The sequence below is a fragment of the Triticum urartu genome, chromosome 4A (genome assembly GCF_056163025.1).
Source record: "Triticum urartu cultivar PI428250 chromosome 4A, HENAU_Tu73, whole genome shotgun sequence".
Classification (NCBI taxonomy): domain Eukaryota; kingdom Viridiplantae; phylum Streptophyta; class Magnoliopsida; order Poales; family Poaceae; genus Triticum; species Triticum urartu.
In genome coordinates, this window is record NC_141876.1 from 149,743,712 (window position 1) to 149,767,457 (window position 23,746).

The following is a 23,746-nucleotide window of genomic DNA, read 5'->3' on the forward strand; positions in this document are numbered from 1 at the left end:
ATTAAGTGACATATGGTATATATGGGTATATGATATTTTCATTCATGGCTTCTACAAGTTTAATTGATTCCCCTCTTGATTAGTATAGCAGGTCATGATGTAATAGATGTTTTTCGCTCCTACTATTGTATGGGATTTTGCTCTCTTTTATACATGATCAAATAAATATACCATATGGTTATACATACCAATATCACAATTTGCATGTATATGCAGGTACGGATCAGTAATCATCTCTTCGCTTAGTCCCCTCCAAATAATCATATGATCCTCATGATCTTCAAAGTGACCTGAGCACATCATCCATGCATCATACAAAAAGTAGTAAATTAGATATAAGAATTCGTTCTAATAAACAAACTTGTGGTTTCAGTACATATCTTTATGAAAAAAAATCGAAGTGCATATGAAGCCAATGGTGTTCCCCATACTCAATTGCTTCTCATGGGTTAAGACTCCATGGGATATAGATATAGAGACTTAAATGGAAAGATGAAAAGGCATAAAGTTTTTTCATTCAGGAATTGATGCAAAACAGTTGTTGGTCAATCTCCTTGGAAAAAGAAAGGACGAACCTTCAGCCTGAGAATAAATTCAGAAGAAGTAGGAGCATACATAAGAGAGATTGCATCGCATCCCCATTCAGTGTCTAGCAACAGTAGTAAGATCATATCCCTGTTTTGAACTGCGAGAAGATCTAGCTGAAGGAAAACTGCAGGAACACTCATGTCCTCTGCAGGCTCCCCAACCACTCCATCGCTTGGGGCAGCAACCGGCGGCCGGAAAAGCCAAATCCGGTGGCCCATGATGAAGTGCCGCAGATCTGCAAATCCGGTGGCCCGCCAACGCAGGGGGGAAGGGATGGGAGGCCTCATGCGCGTGGCGGCCTTCCGACGTGCTCCTGCCGGCTGCTTTCGCCGGAATCTTGGGTGGCGGCCAGCGGCGGCGCGAGGGGGGGGAGAGGAGAGGTGGTTGGTGGGAGAAAGCGCGGGATGAAATGTCCCCCACCAACCGCTTCTGCTTATATGCAGGGCACTGCAGCCACGAGGGGGAAACCCGCGTTTTCCCGGGTTGGGCTCGGGATTTTTCCGCGCCCCCTAAATTTTTTTCCGGGCCGGGGCGGGATGTGGGATCTGATCGGGCTGGTTTTTCCGCCCCGACCCGCATTTTGGCGGTTATTTTATGGGTCGGGGCAGGATGCGTGGTCTGCTAGAGTTGCTCTAAGGATCGCACTAGTCTGGGTTTAATGCCACTCATTATCAGGCCATTAGCCCATTCAACTTGACCGTTTGTTTGAGGATGATAGACGGAGGCGTAATCGAGCTTGATGCCCAGATTAGCGCACCAGGTTTTTACTTCGTCGGTTGTGAAGTTAGAGCCGTTATCAGTGATGATGCTGTGTGGGACACCATAACGGTGTACGACACCGGATATGAAATCTATCTCTGGTCCGGCTACGGCCGTTTTAACCGGCTTGACCTCTATCCATTTAGTGAATTTATCCACCATGACCAACATAATTTTTTCTTGTGGCTTCCCCCTTTAAGGGGTCCGACCATGTCAAGCCCCCAGACCGCAAAGGGCCAAGTAATGGGGATTGTTTGTAGGGTGGTAGGCGGCATATGGATTTGGTTGGCGAAAAGCTGGCATCCTACACAACGCTGCACAAGGTCTTGCACATCTGCTCGGGCCGTAGGCCAGAAAAATCCTGTTCGGAAGGCCTTACTTACAAGGGCCCGAGCTACGGCATGATGACCGCCGAGACCGGCATGGATTTCGGCCAAGAGCTGCCGCCCCTCTTCTTCGAAGATACACCTTTGAAGGACTCCGGTAGTACTTTTCTTGTAGAGCTCTCCTTCATGAACCTTATAGGCTTTCAAGCGTCGGACGATGCATCAAGCCTCATTCTGGTTCTCGGGGAGCTCTCGCTTATTGAGGTAGGCCAGGAAGGGTTTGGTCCATGGAGAGATTATTGCCATGATTGCATGGGCCAATGGTGTTGGTTCGGTGGCCGAGTCCCCGATGATATCGGGATTATGTTCGGCATCTGGGGGTATGATCGGATCTGGACTGACATTGCTGCTCTCGTCCTGCCATACCACGGATGGCTTGAAGAGCTTTTCCACGAATGTGTTCAGTTGGACGGGGTCACGCTTAGCCCCCATGCGAGCAAGGATGTCTGCTGCCTGATTGCTCTCTTGGGCCACGTGATGAAACTCAAGCCCCTCAAATCGAGCTGATATTTTGAGTATAGCGTTGCGGTAAGCCGCCATCTTCGGATCTTTAGCATCAAAATCTCCATTTATTTGGGATATTGCAAGGTTTGAATCCCTGCGCACCTCAAGGTGTTGTATGCCCATAGAGACAGCCATCCGAAGACCATGCAATAAGGCCTCGTATTCGGCTGCGTTATTAGAGTCCGTATATAGTATTTGGAGCACGTAATGGACTGTATCTCCTATGGGGGATGTCAGGACGACGCCAGCCCCAAGTCCGGCTAGAATTCTAGAGCCATCGAAGTGCATCACCCAGTTGGAATACATGCCGTACTCTTTAGGGAGTTCGGCCTCTGTCCATTCGGCGACGAAGTCAGCCAACACCTAAGATTTAATTGCTCGGCGTGGCTTGTACGTTATTTAAGAGCTCAATAGCCCATTTGGCAATCCGGACGGTGGCGTCCCGGTTGTTTATAATATCATTGAGTGGTACTTCTGAAGCTACCTTGATCGAGCACTCTTGAAAGTAGTGCCGCAGCTTGCGGGATGTGATACGTCTCCAACGTATCTATAATTTTTGATTGCTCCATGCTATATTACCTACTGTTTTGGACTATATTGGGCTTTATTTCCCACTTTTATATTATTTTTGGGACTAACCTATTAACCGGAGGCCCAGCCTAGAATTGCTGTTTTTGCCAATTTCAGTGTTTCGGAGAAACAGAATATCAAACGGAGTCCAAACGGAATGAAACCTTCGGGAACGCGATTTTCTCATCAGATAAGACCCAGGAGACTTGGACCCTCCGTCAAGAAAGCCACGAGGCGGTAACGAGGGTGGAGGGCGCGCCCCCCTAGGGCGTGCCCCCTGCCTCGTGGGCCCCTCGAAGCTCCACTGACGTACTCCTTCCTCCTATATATACCTACGTACCCCCAAACGATCAGGTACGGAGCCAAAAACCTAATTCCACCGCCGCAACTTTCTGTATCCACGAGATCCAATCTCGGGGCCTGTTCCGGAGCTCCGTCGGAGGGGGCATCGATCACGGAGGGCTTCTACATCATCATCCAAGCCCCTCTGATGAAGTGTGAGTAGTTCATACCTACGGGTCCATAGTTAGTAGCTAGATGACTTCTTCTCTCTTTTTAGATCTCAATACAATGTTCTCCCCCTCTCTTGTGGAGACCTATTCGATGTAATCTTCTTTTTGCGGTGTGTTTGTTGAGACCGATGAATTGTGAGTTTATGATCCAGTCTATCTATGAATAATATTTGAATCTTCTCTGAATTCTTTTATGTATGATTGGTTATCTTTGCAAGTCTCTTCGAATTATCAGTTTGGTTTGGCCTACTAGATTGGTTGTTCTTGCCATGGGAGAAGTGCTTAGCTTTGGGTTCGATCTTGCGGTGTCCTTTCCCAGTGACAGAAGGGGCAGCAAGGCACATATTGTATTGTTGCCATCAAGGATAACAAGATGGGTTTTTTTATCATAGTGCATGAAACTATCCCTCTACATCATGTCATCTTGCTTAAGGCGTTACTCTGTTTTTAACTTAATACTCTAGATGCATGCTGGATAGCGGTCGATGAGTGGAGTAATAGTAGTAGATGCAGGCAGGAGTCGGTCTACTTGTCTCGGACGTGATGCCTATATACATGATCATACCTAGATATTCTCATAACTATGCTCAATTCTGTCAATTGCTCAACAGTAATTTGTTCACCCACCGTAGAATACTTATGCTCTTGAGAGAAGCCACTAGTGAAACCTATGGCCCCCGGGTCTCTTTCTCATTATATCAATCTCCATCACTTTATTCTTGCTTTGCTTTTACTTTGCCTTTAATTTTTACTTTGCATATCTATACCAAAATGTGATGCCCCGAGACCGTTGTGCCAGGTGTCCTCCAGTTATTCGCTGCTGTTGCCTTGTCATTTGCTTGCGTGTGTATCTTATCATGTCATCATGCGCATTGCATCATCATGTTTTAAAACTTGCATTCGTCCGGGTTCTCCTCGTTTCGTCCGTTGCCCGTTCTGAGCCCACACACACTTGCACGCGCCCGCGGCATGTCCGAAATATTATTTTATAAGTGGCCGGAAAATGTTCTCAGATTGGGTTGAAAGTTGGCGTGTGGTCTTATTATAGTGTAGATAGACCGCCTGTCAATTTTCGTCGCATTCGGAGTTCGTTTGATAGCCCAACCGTTAAACTATAGCGGCAATATAGTCGGTCAAATCGTCGGACGTTTTCGGTCTCCGGAAATAGTCGCCGGGCCTCTCTCTCTTCTCTTCTCTCAGCTGAGCCCTTCTGCACAACCCACAAGTTCCAATAAACCTCTCGCGCGCGTCCGAAAATTGTCCCGAACCCGACCCAGACAGTCGTTACCGCTGGGTCCGGAACATCCCCAAACATCTACAAAATATCATCGTTTTATTTATTGGACTCCCTAGACTATTTATTCTCGTCCATGTGTTTTCGATCAGAAGGTCCAAACTCTCTCCTTTCCCTATATAAATAGTCCACCCACATGTCTATTTGGACAAACCCTAGACCAACTCCCTAAAATCCCTCCACCCCGCCGCCAGACCAGATCCACCTCGGGATTCCCCTCCTTGTTTTTCCTCCACCCACCAACCAGCCACTCCCTCCTCCCGATCTGCCTCCGTGCCTCCTCTCCCTCCTTGGCACGATCCCGAATGGAACACGAGCACCTTCGCGCGCACCCCCTGCATCGTCCTCGCCACCAAGCTCCGTGCATCGGCTTCCCCGTGCGCCGTAGGAGACCAGCGCCACCGCCAGGCCGTTGCCCTCTCCCTGCTCCCCGTGCTCCCTCCTTTCTCTTCTTCCCCGTCCTCACTCCTCACCATCTACTCCCTCTCACCTCTCTCTACAGGAAGCCACCAGGACGCCGCCGCCATGGATGGGTGAGCCCCGCGCCGAGCCGCAAGCCCCTGCACCGCCCGGATCACCTGCGACCTCGGGACTCCCCTGCTTCATCCTCGCCGCCGTTGGTGCTCCGGTCGCCGCCGCCATGGCCTCCAGCTCCGCCCGTGCACCTGCCTCGCGAACTGCAGCGCCGCCACGCCTCGACTACCCGGATCCTCCGCCGCACCATCCTGGAGCCCCGCCAAGTCCCAGGAACCGCCGCGCCGAGCCACCTAGCACCTCCACAGCTAGACCCCGCCGGATCCACCTCGGGTGCCTGCTGCCGGGCCTCCTTGCGCCAAGTCCCTACGTCGCTCCCGCCTGCTTCGTTCACGCGAGGGAGACGAGCGCCTCGCCGCACCCGTTGATCGCATCGCTCCCCTGCTTCCTCTTCGCGTTCGAGGCCCAGCGCCCTCCTCTGTTTTGCCGTCGTCGTGGGCCACCAGATCTGCCGGCCTGTTCCACTGACCGGGCTGAGCCCATGGTGAGGCCACCCCGCCGAAGCCCCTCTGTTTTTTTCCTGTTGTTGGGCCAACAGATTCGGCCCGAGGTGTCTTTTTTTTCCCGCTGTGAATTTGTCTAATTTCCAGAGATGACTGTTTTACACAAAAGTCCCTGTTCTTCATGTATTTAATAACTTCACAAATGTGCATCGGATTAAAATGTTTTATATATGAAACTTGGTTAGAATTTTGTGTAGATTCATAATATCCAACTTTCATCCATGTTTAAAATGGTTAAAATGATGTTTGCACATATTTTGCCTATTACCTTGTTAAAATGATTTAATTCATAACTAATCGGCCGTAGCTCGAAATCTAATAAACTTTATATGTAAATGGGGTAGAATTTTGCCTACTTTAACATGGTGCACTCATCTTGCATGTTTAACAACTCTAAAATAATGTTTAGGGCAGAACAGTACCAAACCTTAAATTATGCATATGAGGATTTTCCGGAATTGTTGTTCGTTGCTTCCGGCCTCATTTAAACTTGACTAGATAGGTAGTTTTACTTTGCTTCACCCTCTTGCCATGTTTAACAACATTTAATATTGTTGTGTACTTGAACGAGAGAGAACTAAATAATTGATGTGGTGTTCCGTCAATATGCAACTCGTTGCATATTGAGATCCACTTAACTTGTAGTTTTGTTTGTGCCCCTTGCCATGCCGTGCATATTTAAACCGAACATACATCATACTTGGTTGTGCATAATGCCATGTTTATGTGGTGGTTGTTTACTATGTTGTTTGCTTCTTTCCGGTGTTGCTTCTTCGGGTTGGTTCCGGTAACGTCGTGATTGTGAGGACCCGTTCGACTACGTCCGTTTGTCTTCTTCATGGACTCGTTCTTCTTCCTTGCGGGATTTCAGGCAAGATGATCATACCCTCTAAATCACTTCTATCTTTGCTTGCTAGTTGCTCGCTCTTTTGCTATGCCTATGCTGCGATACCTACCACTTGCTTATCATGCCTCCCATATTGTTGAGCAAAGCCTCTAACCCACCTTGTCCTAGCAAACCGTTGTTTGGCTATGTTACCGCTTTGCTCAGCCCCTCTTATAGCGTTGTTAGTTGCAGGTGAAGATTGAAGTTTGTTCCTTGTTGGAACATGGAGATGTTGTCCCTTGTTGGAACATGTTTACTTGTTGGGATATCACAATATATCTTATTTAATTAATGCATCTATATACTTGGTAAATGGTGGAAGGCTCGGCCTTTTGCCTAGTGTTTTGTTCCACTCTTGCCGCCCTAGTTTCTGTCATATCGGTGTTATGTTCCCGGATTTTGCGTTCCTTACGCGGTTGGGTAATAATGGGAACCCCTTGACAAATCGCCTTGAATAAAACTCCTCCAGCAATGCCCAACATTGGTTTTACCATTCGCCACCTAGCCTTTTCTTTCCCTTGGGTTCCGCAGACTCAAGGGTCATCTTTATTTAAAACCCCCCTGGGCCAGTGCTCCTCTGAGTGTTGGTCCAAACTAGAGCCCTGTGTAGCGCCCCCTCGGGGAAACTCGAGGTTTGGTTTTAGTTATACGGATTGCTCATATGAGTGTGCCATGAGAACGAGATATGTGCAGCTCCTATCGGGATTTGTCGGCACATTCGGGCGGTGTTGCTGGATTTGTTTTAACTTGTCGAAGTTGTCTTGTAGAACCGGGATGCCGAGTCTGATCGGAATGTCTTGGGAGAAGGTATATCCTTCGTTGACCGTGAGAGCTTGTGATGGGCTAAGTTGGGACACCCCTGCAGGGATTTGAACTTTCGAAAGCCGTGCCCGCGGTTATGGGCAGATGGGAATTTGTTAATGTCCGGTTGTAGAAAACTTGAAGTTGACCTTATTTAAAATACATCAACCGCGTGTGTAACCGTGATGGTCTCTTTTCGGCGGAGTCCGGGAAGTGAACACGGTGTTGGAGTTATGCTTGACGTAGGTTGTTCTAGGATCACTTCTTGATCATAGTTTCTCGATCGTGCTTTGTCTTCTCTTCTCGCTCTCATTTGCGTATGTTAGCCACCATATATGCTAGTCGTTTGCTGCAGCTCCACCTCATACCTTTGCCTTACCCATAAGCTTAAATAGTCTTGATCGCGAGGGTGTGAGATTGCTGAGTCCCCGTGACTCACAGATACTTCCAAAACCAGCTTGCAGGTGCCGAGGAGTCCGTGCGGATGACGCAACCAAGCTCAAGGAGGAGCTCGATGAAGATCTTGTCCTTGTGTTATTTCGTTCTAGTTGATCAGTAGTGGAGCCTAGTCGGGACGATCGGGGATCTGTGTAGCATTTGAGGTAGTCTTCTTTTATTTTGGTTCCGTAGTCGGACCTTGATTGTTTTGGATGTTGTAATGCTTTATTCATGTAATTGTGTGAAGTGGCGATTGTAAGCCAACTATGTATCTTTTCCCCTATTGTATTACATGGGTTGTTTGCGAAGATTACCTCACTTGCGACATTGCTTTCAATGCGGTTATGCCTCTAAGTCGTGCTTCGACACATGGGAGCTATAGCCGCATCGAGGGCGTTACAAGTTGGTATCAGAGCCTTCCCCGACCTTAGGAGCCCCACTGCTTGATCGAATTAGCGGACGAGTTGAGTCTAGAAAAATGTTTTGAGTCATTTAGGAATTATATATCGGAGAGTTTAGGAATTCTTTTTACTCCCCAGTCCCCTCATCGCTCTGGTAAGGCATCCTGAAGTAGAGTTTTGACTCTTCTCTTCTCAAATTTCACTAATTTTTTTTTAGGATCACGCGGGTATCTTGGAATCGTTCCGATCGATTTGTGACTAGAACATTGTTCTTGGTGCCTCCTGTCATTTAGGGGTTGTGGCAGTGTCCCGGGGAGTTGAGCTCCGAGGTGTTGTTGTCACAATTTTATCGTTGCAGTTCTGGAATACCTGAGTTTAGTTCGCCGACATCGAAAATCTCTTTTATGCAGTTGTTGGTGAGATAACCTCGATGCCACCCAGTACTGGGGCGGGAGTTCGGGAGTATTGCCATAACTCGTATAACGGATGCTTTTCGAAGGTTGAGGTAGATGATTTCCGAAGGTTTCTTGGTTATGTGTTGAAGGATGGATACAGCTGGATGTAGGAATTGTTAGTTTTGGGTGAGATATTATGCTTCCCCTGTATCCCCAACACCTGATTGCATAACTGGGAAAGTTTCGGGATTTTATAAGTGGGAATTCAAGTAGCTCTTAGGATATCTTTCCGACAGATGTATGATATGAAATTGGGGTTCGACGTCTAGTGGTCCGCCTATTCACGGTCGGTTTTACAGTGGTCTCGTTGTGTCTTAAAGAGTCCTTGGCTATGCCGACTCGGGGACGCTTCGTATGTCATGTGCACTGCCTTGTACATGATGGTGCTGTACGATCGAGCCCGTGTAGGCCCCACCATGAAAACTTCGGACGAAATCTCTATCATATGTTTGTTTCGGCTTATTCTGCAAGCCAATCCTTTGTTTTGTTTTTGAGTTGTGGTATTCGAGTTGCTTCAATGTCAAGTGTTGATTCCATACCTTCCCCAAATGGTGTTCTCATACTCCGATGTGGATACCAATCCTTCTTGAACATCAAGATTGTCTTGTCAATCCTTTTCACCGGCGTGTTTATCTTCAAGTGGATCCGGTCATTTCAACATCCGCAAGATCAATTATCAGTTCTTCTCAATGGTGTTTGTTTCATCTTTCCCAAGGTGCCTTTGTTTTCCCACCCTCCCACCCTTGGTTCTTTAATGACTCGGATTTCTTTATCGAGTATCCATCTTATTGATGTGAAGTCTCTCCATTCTTTTCTGTCAATGTCCTTATCCGGTAATTCTCATGAAGATCCTAACGGAACCTCAAGTTCGTCATTCTTCATTCTTTTCTTCTCCGGTGGAACCAATTCAAACTTTTTTGATCATATTCTTTCCTCGTTTCAAATACTTTCTCTTGCCGGTGCTCCTCATATTCATCCACTTCTCGCTATTCAATTATTCCGGAGTGCTCAAGATATCTCGAAGATTCGTGTTTTCCACTCTGCATTCGTTGAAGATCTTTCGAGGTCCTATTGTATTCAAGCCATTTAATTCAACAGGTGCAATCTCTCCTTCCAATCGTTAAACGGTGTATCTTTTGAGTGGGCCCTAACCCACAGGTCTTTTCCCAGGATCTTACCTGACTCTTCTCTTTTCCCGGCGTTACTCTCAAATTCTTTTCCAAGTTTGACGTAAGAATGAATTTTTCATCAGTCAAATGCTTTTCTCCAAGATCTTTCAAATTCTTTTCATCGTTGGCTCAACTTTTCCATTCTTCATTCCGGTGTGCCTCAATAATTCTTGGTGGTGTTTCTCGTCGTCATTTGAAGACCGAAGAAGAGTTTTACCTCCATATCTTATCCGTTCTCTCAGAGAATCGTGGTTCTAATTCGAGGTCATCCTCTCATAATTGTTTGATTGTGAGAATTATTTTTATCCATCCGAAGCAATTCAGGAGCCTTTTCAGTTTGTTCATCCAGAGCCCATCATCTAAGATTTATTCATTCTCAGCTTTCAGCTATCATTCTCCAAATTTTACCGGTGCTTCGTTCAAGTGATCTTTAATCGGCTCGTGATCTCTTCGTTCTCATGTACCTAAATCCTCTCAAGCATCTTCGTGTATTTGCTAATTCTTCCCGGTGTTTCTTTATGTTTTATTCGTTCTTTTTTCAATTCTTACGGTGGTTCGTTCAGGACTTCTCGTCATTCGTTTATCATATCAACTCTTTCGTTCTTTTCAATCCTACCGGTGGATCATTGAAGACCTTCTCAATTTTGAGCTATATCTCTATTGATCCTTTTTCAAAGAGAATAAGTTGTATGCAATCCGTTTGCTCGCCAGCAATTTAATTGGTGAAGGAGGAGCTTAACATAATTCTTATTCTTGATTCATCCAAGTGATCTAATTCCTTATTCCGGAGGTTCATCATATCACATTCTCGGTTCGAGAGGCTTTATCTTTTCTCCAAGAGTTCCAAGCTCTCGTAATTATATCATCACGGAGATCCATCTAAATCAATCGCAAGGTTTCACCTTGTGTTTTCAACTTCTCTTTCCTTTCGTGTGTTCATCCTTTTGTTACCGGAGTTCTTCACGAAGGCGCTACATGTTGTTTCATCAAGAAATTATTCCTTCTCGAAGTGTTCATCGAGATTCTTTTCAAAGGAGCTCAAGCATTCTTCATCTCGCATTCCGGAGTGCAAATTCTTTCTTTCGTATCAGTGGAGGTGGTATTATGTCATTCTTGATGATTTGAGTTTATGTTTCATAACTCACATGTTGTTAAGAGTGAAATAGTTAAATCCATCAATCTCATCATTGGAGTTATCTTGGGTTATATTTCACCTAAAGCCTTCCCTAAGGATTGTTGCTATTATGGTGCTCTTAAATAATCCAACTTCTTATTTTATCCTCCCGGTGAATTAGTCTCTCGTCTCCTTCTTGATATCAAGCCAATCTATTGTTTCGTTAGTGGCAGAATTTCACCTCATAATTTTGGGATGTCTTCCATAAGCCCACATCAAGCTTATTCTTTTCGTTGTTGGTGTTCCAACAACTCCGTTTGACCCTTCTCCTAAAGATGCCTTTTCAAGCTCTTTTGTGGCAGAAGTTGGCATTTCCTTCTCCATTCTCCTATTTCAATTATCAATCTTCTATTCTTTTGTTCCGGAAGCATTGTGATGTTGCTCTTTTCAATCATCATCTCGAAGTGTGAAGATCATGTTCTTGTCGTGCTTATCCATTTAACCGGAGTGTTGTGCCCCTTTGCTCAAATCCATTTCATCCTATCAAGTCTTGTATCTCTTTTCAACCGGAGTGCTATAAGAAATTGTTCTTCCTTGTTCCTCTTTTCTAACGGGGTGTTTTCAACTTCGTTCATCTCCGTTGTATTCTTTCTTTCAATTTGTTCAACTTTTCAAGGTTTCTTGGTTTCACTCGTTTGTCAAAGGAGCAACTTAGTTTTACCTCTTCTCTTTATCTTTTGTTGTCCCTCCGGTGCCATTCTAGATCTCGGGACGAGATCCTCTCGTAGTGGTGGAGTGTTGTGACGCCCCGAGACCGTTGTGCCAGGTGTCCTCCAATTATTCGCTGCTGTTGCCTTGTCATTTGCTTGCGTGTGCATCTTATCATGTCATCATGTGCATTGCATCATCATGTTTTAAAACTTGCATTCGTCCGGGTTCTCCTCGTTTCGTCCGTTGCCCGTTCTGAGCCCACACACACTTGCACGTGCCCGCGGCATGTCCGAAATATTATTTTATAAGTGGCCAGAAAATGTTCTCGGATCGGGTTGAAAGTTGGCGTGTGGTCTTATTATAGCGTAGATAGACCGCCTATCAATTTTCGTCGCATTCGGAGTTCGTTTGATACCCCAACCGTTAAACTATAGCGGCAATATAGTCGGTCAAATCGTCGGACGTTTTCGGTCTCCGAAAACAGTCGCCGGGCCTCTCTCTCTTCTCTTCTCTCAGCTCGAGCCCTTCTGCACAACCCACAAGTTCCAATAAACCTCTCGCGCGCGTCCGAAAATTGTCCCGAACCCGACCCGGACAGTCGTTACCGTTGGGTCCGGAACATCCCCAAACATCTACAAAATATCATCGTTTTATTTATTGGACTCCCTAGACTATTTATTCTTGTCCGTGTGTTTTCGATCAGAAGGTCCAAACTCTCTCCTTTCCCTATATAAATAGTCCACCCACATGTCTATTTGGACAAACCCTAGACCAACTCCCTAACATCCCTCCACCCCGCCGCCAGACCAGATCCACCTCGGGATCCCCCTCCTTGTTTTTCCTCCACCCACCAACCAGCCACTCCCTCCTCCCGATCTGCCTCCGTGCCTCCTCTCCCTCCTCGGCACGATCCCGAATGGAACACGAGCACCTTCGCGCGCACCCCCTGCATCGTCCTCGCCACCAAGCTCCGTGCATCGGCTTCCCCATGCGCCGCAGGAGACCAGCGCCACCGCTAGGCCGTTGCCCTCTCCCTGCTCCCCGTGCTCCCTCCTTTCTCTTCTTCCTCGTCCTCACTCCTCACAATCTACTCCCTCTCGCCTCTCTCTACAGGAAGCCACCAGGACGCCGCCGCCATGGATGGGTGAGCCCCGCGCCGAGCCGCAAGCCCCTGCACCGCCCGGATCACCTGCGACCTCGGGACTCCCCTGCTTCGTCCTCGCCGCCGTTGGTGCTCCGGTCGCCGCCGCCATGGCCTCCAGCTCCGCCCGTGCGCCTGCCTCGCGAACTGCAGCGCTGCCACGCCTCGACTGCCCAGATCCGCCGCCGCACCATCCTGGATCGCCGCCAAATCCCTAGAACCGCCGCGCCGAGCCACATAGCACCTCCACAGCTAGACCCCGTCGGATCCACCTCGGGTGCCCGCTGTCGGGCCTCCTTGCGCCAAGTCCCTGCGTCGCTCCCGCCTGCTTCGTTCACGCGAGGGAGACGAGCGCCTCGCCGCACCCGTTGACCGCATCGCTCCCGTGCTTCCTCTTCGCGTTCGAGGCCCAGCGCCCTCCTCTGTTTTGCCGTCGTCGTGGGCCACCAGATCTGCCGGCCTGTTCCACTGACCGGGCTGAGCCCATGGTGAGGCCACCCCGCCGAAGCCCCTCTGTTTTTTTCCTGTTGTTGGGCCAACAGATTCGGCCCGAGGTGTCTTTTTTTTCCCGCTGTGAATTTGTCTAATTTCCAGAGATGACTGTTTTACACAAAAGTCCCTGTTCTTCATGTATTTAATAACTTCACAAATGTGCATCGGATTAAAATGTTTTATATATGAAACTTGGTTAGAATTTTGTGTAGATTCATAATATCCAACTTTCATCCATGTTTAAAATGGTTAAAATGATGTTTGCACATATTTTGCCTATTACCTTGTTAAAATGATTTAATTCATAACTAATCGGCCGTAGCTCGAAATCTAATAAACTTTATATGTAAATGGGGTAGAATTTTGCCTACTTTAACATGGTGCACTCATCTTGCATGTTTAACAACTCTAAAATAATGTTTAGGGCAGAACAGTACCAAACCTTAAATTATGCATATGAGGATTTTCCGGAATTGTTGTTCGTTGCTTCCGGCCTCATTTAAACTTGACTAGATAGGTAGTTTTACTTTGCTTCACCCTCTTGCCATGTTTAACAACATTTAATATTGTTGTGTACTTGAACGAGAGAGAACTAAATAATTGATGTGGTGTTCCGTCAATATGCAACTCGTTGCATATTGAGCTCCACTTAACTTGTAGTTTTGTTTGTGCCCCTTGCCATGCCTTGCATATTTAAACTGGACATGCATCATACTTGGTTGTGCATAATGCCATGTTTATGTGGTGGTTGTTTACTATGTTGTTTGCTTCTTTCCGGTGTTGCTTCTTCGGGTTGGTTCCGGTAATGTCGTGATTGTGAGGACCCGCTCGACTACGTCCATTTGTCTTCTTCATGGACTCGTTCTTCTTCCTTGCGGGATTTCAGGCAAGATGATCATACACTCGAAATCACTTCTATCTTTGCTTGCTAGTTGCTCGCTCTTTTGCTATGACGATGCTGCGATACCTACCACTTGCTTATCATGCCTCCCATATTGTTGAGCCAAGCCTCTAACCCACCTTGTACTAGCAAACCGTTGTTTGGCTATGTTACCGCTTTGCTCAGCCCCTCTTATAGCGTTGTTAGTTGCAGGTGAAGATTGAAGTTTGTTCCTTGTTGGAACATGGATATGTTGTCCCTTGTTGGAACATGTTTACTTGTTGGGATATCACAATATATCTTATTTAATTAATGCCCATCTATATACTTGGTAACGGGTGGAAGGCTCGGCCTTTTGCCTAGTGTTTTGTTCCACTCTTTCCGCCCTAGTTTCCGTCATATCGGTGTTATGTTCCCAGGTTTTGCGTTCCTTACGCGGTTGGGTAATAATGGGAACCCCTTGACAAATCGCCTTGAATAAAACTCCTCCAGCAATGCCCAACATTGGTTTTACCATTCGCCACCTAGCCTTTTCTTTCCCTTGGGTTCCGCGGACTCAAGGGTCATCTTTATTTAAACCCCCCTGGCCAGTGCTCCTCTGAGTGTTGGTCCAAACTAGAGCCCTGTGCAGCGCCCCCTCGGGGAAACTCGAGGTTTGGTTTTAGTTGTACGGATTGCTCATATGAGTGTGCCCTGAGAACGAGATATGTGTAGCTCCTATCGGGATTTGTCGGCACATTCGGGCGGTGTTGCTGGATTTGTTTTGACTTGTCGAAGTTGTCTTGTAGAACCGGGATGCCGAGTCTGATCGGAATGTCTTGGGAGAAGGTATATCCTTCGTTGACCGTGAGAGCTTGTGATGGGCTAAGTTGGGACACCCCTGCAGGGATTTGAACTTTCGAAAGCCGTGCCGGCGGTTATGGTCAGATGGGAATTTGTTAATGTCCGGTTGTAGAAAACCTGAAGTTGACCTTATTTAAAATACATCAACCGCGTGTGTAACCGTGATGGTCTCTTTCCGGCGGAGTCCGGGAAGTGAACACGGTGTTTGAGTTATGCTTGACGTAGGTTGTTCTAGGATCACTTCTTGATCATAGTTTCTCGATCGTGCTTTGCCTTCTCTTCTCGCTCTCATTTGCGTATGTTAGCCACCATATATGCTAGTCGTTTGCTGCAGCTCCACCTCATACCTTTGCCTTACCCATAAGCTTAAATAGTCTTGATCGCGAGGGTGTGAGATTGCTGAGTCCCCATGACTCACAGATACTTCCAAAACCAGCTTGCTGGTGCCGAGGAGTCCGTGCGGATGACGCACCCAAGCTCAAGGAGGAGCTCGATGAAGATCTTGTCCTTGTGTTATTTCGTTCTAGTTGATCAGTAGTGGAGCCCAGTCGGGACGATTGGGGATCTGTGTAGCATTTGAGGTAGTCTTCTTTTATTTTGGTTCCGTAGTCGGACCTTGATTGTTTTGGATGTTGTAATGCTTTATTCATGTAATTGTGTGAAGTGGCGATTGTAAGCCAACTATGTATCTTTTCCCCTATTGTATTACATGGGTTGTTTGCGAAGATTAGCTCACATGCGGCATTGCTTTCAATGCGGTTATGCCTCTAAGTCGTGCTTCGACACGTGGGAGCTATAGCCGCATCGAGGGCGTTACACAAAAATACCAAAAATATTATTTATCATCTTTATCAGATCTCACTTTCGTAAGTGACCGTGAAGGGATTGACAACCCCTAAGCGCGTTGGTTGCGTTGAGCTATTGTTTTTGTGTAGGTACGAGGGACTCGTATGTAGCCTCCTACTGGATTGATACCTTGATTCTCAAAAACTGAGGGAAATACTTACGCTACTTTGCTGCATCATCCTCTCCTCTTCGGGGAAATCCAACGCAGTGCTCAAGAGGTAGCAAGAAGAATTTCTGGCGCCGTTGCCGGGGAGTCTGCGCAAAAGTCAACATACCAAGACCCATCACAATCCCTATCTCCCGCATTACATTATTTGCCATTTGCCTCTCGTTTTCCTCTCCCCCCAATTCATGCTTGCTGTTTTATTCGCCCTCTCTCTCTCTTTCTCTATTTGCCTCTTTTGCCCGTCTGCTTTTTGTTTGCTCGTGTGTTGGATTGCTTGCTTGTCGCAATGGCTCAAGATAATACTAAATTGTGTGACTTCACCAATACCAACAATAATGATTTCCTTAGCACTCTGATTGCTCCTCTTACCGATGCTGAATCTTGTGAAATTAATACTGCTTTGCTGAATCTTGTCTTGAAAGATCCGTTCTCCGGCCTTCCGAGTGAAGATGCCGCTACCCATCTTAATAGCTTCGTTGATTTGTGTGACATGCAAAAGAAGAAAGATGTTGATAATGATATTGTTAAATTGAAGCTATTTCCTTCTTCACTTAGAGATCGTGCTAAAGCTTGGTTTTCATCTTTGCCTAAATATAGTATTGATTCATGGAACAAGTGCAAAGATGCTTTTATCTCTAAGTATTTTCCTCCCGCTAAGATCATCTCTCTTAGAAACGATATTATGAATTTTAAGCAACTTGATCATGAACATGTTGCACAAGCTTGGGAGAGAATGAAATTAATGATACGTAATTGCCCTACTCATGGTTTAAATTTGTGGATGATTATACAATTTTTTTATGCCGGATTGAATTTTGCTTCTAGAAATCTTTTAGATTCGGCCGCGGGAGGCACTTTTATGGAAATCACTTTAGGAGAAGCTACTAAACTCCTAGATAATATTATGGTTAATTATTCTCAATGGCATACTGAAAGATCTACTAATAAAAAGGTGCATGCGATAGAAGAAATTAATGTTTTGAGTGGAAAGATGGATGAACTTATAAAATTATTTGCTAATAAGAGTGTTTCTTCTGATCCTAATGATGTGCCCTTGTCTACTTTGATTGAGAATAATAATGAATCTATGGATGTGAATTTTGTTGGTAGGAACAATTTTGGTAACAACGCGTATAGAGGAAATTTCAATCCTAGGCCTTATCCTAGTAATCCCTCTAAAATTATGGTAATTCCTACAACAATTCTTATGGAAATTATAATAAGATGCCCTCTAATTTTGAATCTAATATTAAAGAATTTATTACTTCGCAAAAGAATTTTAATGCTTTGATTGAAGAAAAATTGCTTAAGATTGATGATTTGGCTAGGAACGTTGATAGAATTGCTCTTGATGTTGATTCTTTGAAACTTAGATCTATTCTACCTAAGCATGATATCAATGAGTCTCTCAAAGCCATGAGAATTTCCATTGACGAGTGCAAAGAAAGAACCGCTAGGATGCATGCTAAGAAAGATGCCTTTATAAAAGCATGTTCTTCTAGTTCCTTTGAAAATAATGATGAAGATCTAAAAGTTATTGATGTGTCCCCTATTAAATCTTTGTTTTGCAATATGAATCTTGATAATGATGGGACTGAATATGATCCACCTTCACCTAGAAGGCGTTCTAAGAATTTGGAATTTGTTGATCTTGATGCTAAATTTGATAAAAGTGGGATTGAAGAAATTAAAACCTTAGATGTTGCTAAACCCACTATATTGGATTTCAAGGAATTTAATTATGAAAATTGCTCTTTAATTGATTGTATTTCCTTGTTGCAATCCGTGCTAAATTCTCCTCACGCTTATAGTCAAAATAAAGCGTTTACTAAACATATCATTGATGCCTTGATGCAATCTTATGAGGAAAAACTTGAATTGGAAGTTTCTATCCCTAAAAAACTTTATGATGAGTGGGAACCTACTATTAAAATTAAAATTAAAGGTTATGAGTTTTATGCTTTGTGTGATTTGGGTGCTAGTGTCTCTACTATTCCCAAAACTTTGTGTGATTTGTTAGATTTCCGTAATTTTGATGATTGCTCTCTAAACTTGCATCTTGCGGATTCCACTATTAAGAAACCTATGGGAAGAATTAATGATGTTCTTATTGTTGCAAATAGGAATTATGTGCCCGTAGATTTTACCGTTCTTGATATAGATTGCAATCCTTCTTGCCCCATTATTCTTGGTAGACCTTTCCTTAGAACGGTTGGTGCAATTATTGATATGAAGGAAGGGAATATTAGATTCCAATTTCCATTAAAAAAGGGCATGGAACACTTCCCTAGAAATAAAATAAAATTACCATATGAATCTATCATGAGATCCACTTATGGATTGCCTACCAAAGATGGCAATACCTAGATCTATTCTTGCTTGTTATGCCTAGCTAGGGGCGTTAAACGATAGCGCTTGTTGGGAGGCAACCCAATTTTATTTTTATTCCTTGCTTTTTGCTCCTGTTTAATACTCCCTCCGTCCGGGAATAGTTGTCCACTGCTTAGTTCATTTACAATTTTGCAGAAAACCCCTTCTAGCTTCAAATCTCTTGCTAATCAGACCCCGCTGCTTCTTCCTCCTTTCTTCATCGCCGACGCACACCATGGTCGCCCGCGCCACCGTCGGCACCCACCATAAGGCCGAGCATGTGACGACGGCCAGGGCCTGCGCCGCCGCTGTGAACCACCGCCGCCCCTGCCCAGCTGCGCCGCCCGAGGCGAGCTGTGTCGCCCGCACGGAGGCGAGCTGCACCGCGCCGTCCACCTGCTCCTCCGCGGTGACCACCTCGACGGGCGGCGGCTCCACTACTGAAGGGCGCTGCTCCGCCGCCATCCTCTCCAGCCGTGATCCCTCCCGCCTCCTAGGGCTGCGTCGCGATCCCCTCCCGCCGCCCAGGGCTGCGCTGCTATCCCTCCCGCCGCCCAGGGCCTGCGCCGGCGCCGCACAGGACCTGCGCGCGCCTGGGTCTCGAGTGCCTGGACCTGGAGCTCCAGGCGGGCCTGGGACTCAAGCTCCTCCTCAACCTCGAGCTTCTTCTGCTGCTCGTCTGCAAGTTGCTGCTCTTCCCCGACGGGCCTGCTCGTGCTGCCGCCCGGAGCTCCCCTGCTCGTTCTTCTGCCGGTGAGAAGAAGAACCTGAGCTCCAATTTCTGTACATTGCGCTTGTTCATTAATTTGAAACACAATTGATCATCTACTCTGCAGAAATGTTGCAAAAAAGTTAACTGAATGTGTTCAACTCCAATGTCAAAGAAGTTAACTAAATGTTGTTAGTCTGGATAAACATGTTCTTCAGTTAACTGGACAAGACTAAATCAAACTGAATGTTATAGACTGAGTAGAAAAAATTGGACAAGATTTAGTGAATTGGAGGTGAACAATAAGGGCATGCCTGTGCCTTCACCTGTACTTTGCGGCCGGCAACAGCCGGAGGATGAACCGGGTGTGACGGCTCGTATGGCAGTTCGTCGACGCAGCTCTGAAAGTGAGCTTCGAGCAGCCGGGAGGAAAACATAGGGCTGAACCTTGGCTTCATGGAGGACACATATTTCTCAGATGACAGCGAACTAATGACACCGGCGGCATGACAGCAACTTGCAACACAGAGCAGATTATCTTATTTCTTCAGATCAGAGGTCCATCGTTTTACACCTGAATGATGAGAAAGCTAACTCGTGAAATACTTCAGACAACAGTCAGCTCAAACTAGTCCTTTAGTCACTACATCTCAAACAAAAAAAGAAAAGGAAAGCAGCACCGGGCAGGCCAGAAAAAAATTGAGTGAATACTCCACTGTGTAGAATAATACTCCACTGTTTGTCAAATTCAGTGTCTAGTTTACTCCAAAATCAGCACTGTAATTTGTCAAGATGGAGTACTGGAGTAGATCAGTTTGCAGTGAATAGGAGATGCTAAATTTGAGTGAATACTCCACTGTTTTCAGTGAGCAGTACTCCACCAAATTTGAGAAAACTACTGAATTATTGTTGTTTAGTTAATGTCAGGTTCATTGTCAGGTTCAAAATAAACACCAAATGTTAATGTCAGGTTCATCTTACTCTAAATTGATGCATTCAGTGTGTAGATCATCCAATAGGGAAAAATCTTCTTGTTATTCAACACAAGCAAAGAGTACCAACAAATTCTCTGAATGAACATATCTAAACAATTCTCTGAATGAACATATCTCTGAATTATTCAGATTAAGTTAACTGAATTTCTTGCCTTAAGTTAACTAAATTTCTTGCCTTGACTCAAGCATCCACTGGCTGTAATTTTTTTCGCATCATATGAACAGTGGAAATAACCAATAGTTCAACATTTGCTTAAGGTTATTTCCATCAAATGAATAGTGGAAATGCCCTTATGTAGCCATGCCAGGTTCTAGTTTTCTAGGACCTGTAGTTGCTTATGAACAAGGAGTACTTTTAATATCTACTTTTCCCTTTCTTGGTTTATTTGCTTTTTGTCTAGGATTCTTCATGGTTTTCTTGTTATGATTATATGCTCACCATTCATCTTTTGTATACTCTTGTTATGAGATCAGACAGGAGCACACAACTATGGATTTGAATTTGATGCCGGAAGAGGAGGACGAAGCTCAAGAAGAAGAACAAGCTCAGCAGGGTGACGCTATTGATTTGAACTTGATGCCGGAAGAGGAGAACGAAGCTCAAGAAGAAGAACAAGCTCAACAAGGTGACGCTATTGATTTGAACTTGATGCCGGAAGATGAGGATGGAGACATTGAATTGAATTGGTTTCCTGAAGAGGAAGAAGCTCAAGAGGCACAAGAAGATGCAGAATTGGAAGAAGCTTAAGAGGCACAAGAAGATGCAGAATTGGAAGAAGCTCAAGATGCACAAGAAGATGCAAAAGTGAAAGAAGCTGATGCACATGGCAATCAAAGAGGGAAGGACTTGACAGACAAGGAGAGACATGTTGTTTACTTTGCTCTGCGAGTAATCGAGCTTAGAGATGGACAGGTTCACGTGTATGACAAGGTGCTCATTTCGACTATGCTGAATGTTCACCTGCGAACAGTTACAAGAATATGGAATCTAGCCAAATGACAACTTGCAGCAGGCCAAGAAGTTGATGTTTCAAGCAAGAACAAAAGTGGTAGGAAGAGAAAAGAACTAGATCTGTCGAGAACAGCCACAATCCCCTTGAACAAAATAAGAACAATCCGGTCTCTAGCAAGGTGTTTAGGTGTGCCCCGATCAACCCTACATGATAGATTTCAATTGCAAGAGCTGAAACGCATCACAAGCACCATCAAACCCACCCTCAAGCCACAGAACAAGATAGCAAGACTAAAGTTCTGCCTATCCATGATGGATGAAAGATGGATATCAAGTCCTTGGCCCAGTTTCAAGCCAATGACAAATATGGTCCACATCGACGAGAAATGGTATGACATGACCCGAGTGAAGAGTAGCTACTACGTACCGCCTGGAGAAGAAGAACCAAACCGAACTGTGCACAATACTCATAGCATTGGGAAGGTAATGTTTCTAACAGCTGTAGCCAAACCTCGCTACAATGATGATGGGGAGATGATATTTGATGGGAAACTTGGCATTTGGCCATTCGTGGTACAGACCGAGGCACAACGAACAAGCCAGAACAGAGATAGGGGGACAATAGAGTTGAAGCCGGTCAAAGTTACTAGACCTGTGTGCAGAGATTACTTGATCAATAAAGTAATCCCTGCCATTCAAGACAAATGGTCGGACGGTGACAAGGACACAATGATCTTTATTCAACAAGATAATGCAACACCGCATGTCCTCCCTAATGATGCTGGTTTTCTAGAAGCCGTGGCACAGACAGATCTGGATATTCGATTATTGCAACAACCACCAAACAGCCCTGAGCTCAATGTTCTGGATCTTTGTTTCCACTGCTCCCTCCAATCCCTAACCGACTGCAGAGCGCCTATGAATATACAGGAACTGGTACATGGTGTAGAGGAGGAGTTTGAGAACTATGATCCCCATAAGCTGTTCAAAAGCTTTATGACGTTGCAAGCAGTCATGGTGGAAGTGATGAAAGATCAAGGAGGAAACAACTATAAGCTGCCACATCTACACAAGGACCGTCTACAAAATGGGGGAGAAGAAATAACCGGTGTATACTACAGTCCTGAGCTAATTACTGATACGATGGCCATTATAAAACAAGGAAATGAGTAGATAGAGAAAGCTCAAAAAGAAAGGGAAAGGGAAAAAGAAAAGAAAGGATAGGAGTATTTGATGTGTCATGTGTATGGCTTGTGTCATGTGTATGTATTGTGTCATGTGTTCAATGAGAAAGGATAGGGAAAGAAAGGATAGACGTATTTGGATTATTTGAATTTATTTGATTTATTTGGATTTATACACCATTTGTCCAATTGCAAACATACCTAAAGTTTCCAAGAGGATTTATACACCATTTATACACCATTTGATTTATTTAATTTACAAGAGTGTCTTGAACTTTAAAAGTGTAGATCAAAAAAAACCAAGCTTCCTCTTGTGAAAAGTGTTCAGAACAGTTTTACTGTAAGATCAAGAGCTTCATCTTGTGAAAAGTGTTCAGAACAGTTTTACTATAAGATCAAGAGCTTCATCTTGTGAAAAGTGTTCAGAACTATAAAAGTGTTTGTATAGTCCTAATTTACTGTAAAAGTGTTAGTGTTCAGTTCACAATATAAATTATAATGACAAATTAAGTGTATTCAGTAATCTTGCTAAAGAAGCTCACAAGCTCAAGCTCCAGATAGACTAAGTTTTACAACTACTGTACTCAAAAGAAGCATTTTGGATTACCACAGCAAAAGAAGCATATTCATTTTAAACTTGTGTTTAACAATGACAAACTACTCCTAAGTGGGTCTTTGATCAAGAATCCTGACATGATGGATTTATTTGAATTTATTCTCATTGAATTTAATCTCCACAGTAGTTGTTCTCATTGAACATGTCTGAACTTCAGCAACCACATCACTCACTCAATCACCTGATCTTGGACTCACTTATTCTTCTTACAAGTTGATGTCAGACTTGACACATAAATAAAATTTGACATCAATGAAATATATGCAGTCAATGTACAGTCATTGGAGTAATTTTTGGTGTTGTACATTCAGTGAATATACAGTCAACTGGAGTACATTCAGAGTAATTTTCAGTGTTGTATAATCCGTTCTCTAGGGAGTAATAATGCCAAATTAGTTAATTGATCGTGTACTAACAGCAATTCATTTTGAAGATTTACACTGAATCTTGTGTACTGTAGAATTGACAGTAACTGAATTTTCAACAGTGTCAAATCACTCAAGCAGTAACTGAATTTTCACTAGTGTCAAATCACTAGTTTCAGAAATATTGGTGCTGACCTTCCATCTTGGCAGTACAAGAAAAACTGAGCAGCCAACTGTTGCCGCTTTGCATGCATTGCTGGCAACCCGAGTAGCTTTACCAAAAAATTGAGCATGGCATCTACAGGTGACAAAGAAATGAGCAAGATTCAGTTAGATAACCACTGATAGAAGCATGTGAGTGCAAAAAAAAATTGACAACTGAAATTCAGTTAGATAACAACAGTCTGAATGGAGTACAACATTGATGTTATTTCAGGATTAATAAAGATGGAGCAGCAGCAATGTGAATGGAGTACTTGATGGACAACTGAAATTGACACAAAGCAAGATTCTCATATTTCATCTCACACAATCTATCCATCCATCCATCTCAGCCTTGTTT

The 23,746-nt window shown here is 44.7% G+C and overlaps 1 pseudogene; it reads left to right on the forward strand.

The window, feature by feature from the left end:
* The first annotated feature begins 20,557 nt into the window (after positions 1–20,557).
* LOC147975192 (uncharacterized) lies at positions 20,558–22,192 on the forward strand (annotated as a pseudogene).
* The last annotated feature ends 1,554 nt before the right edge of the window (positions 22,193–23,746 follow it).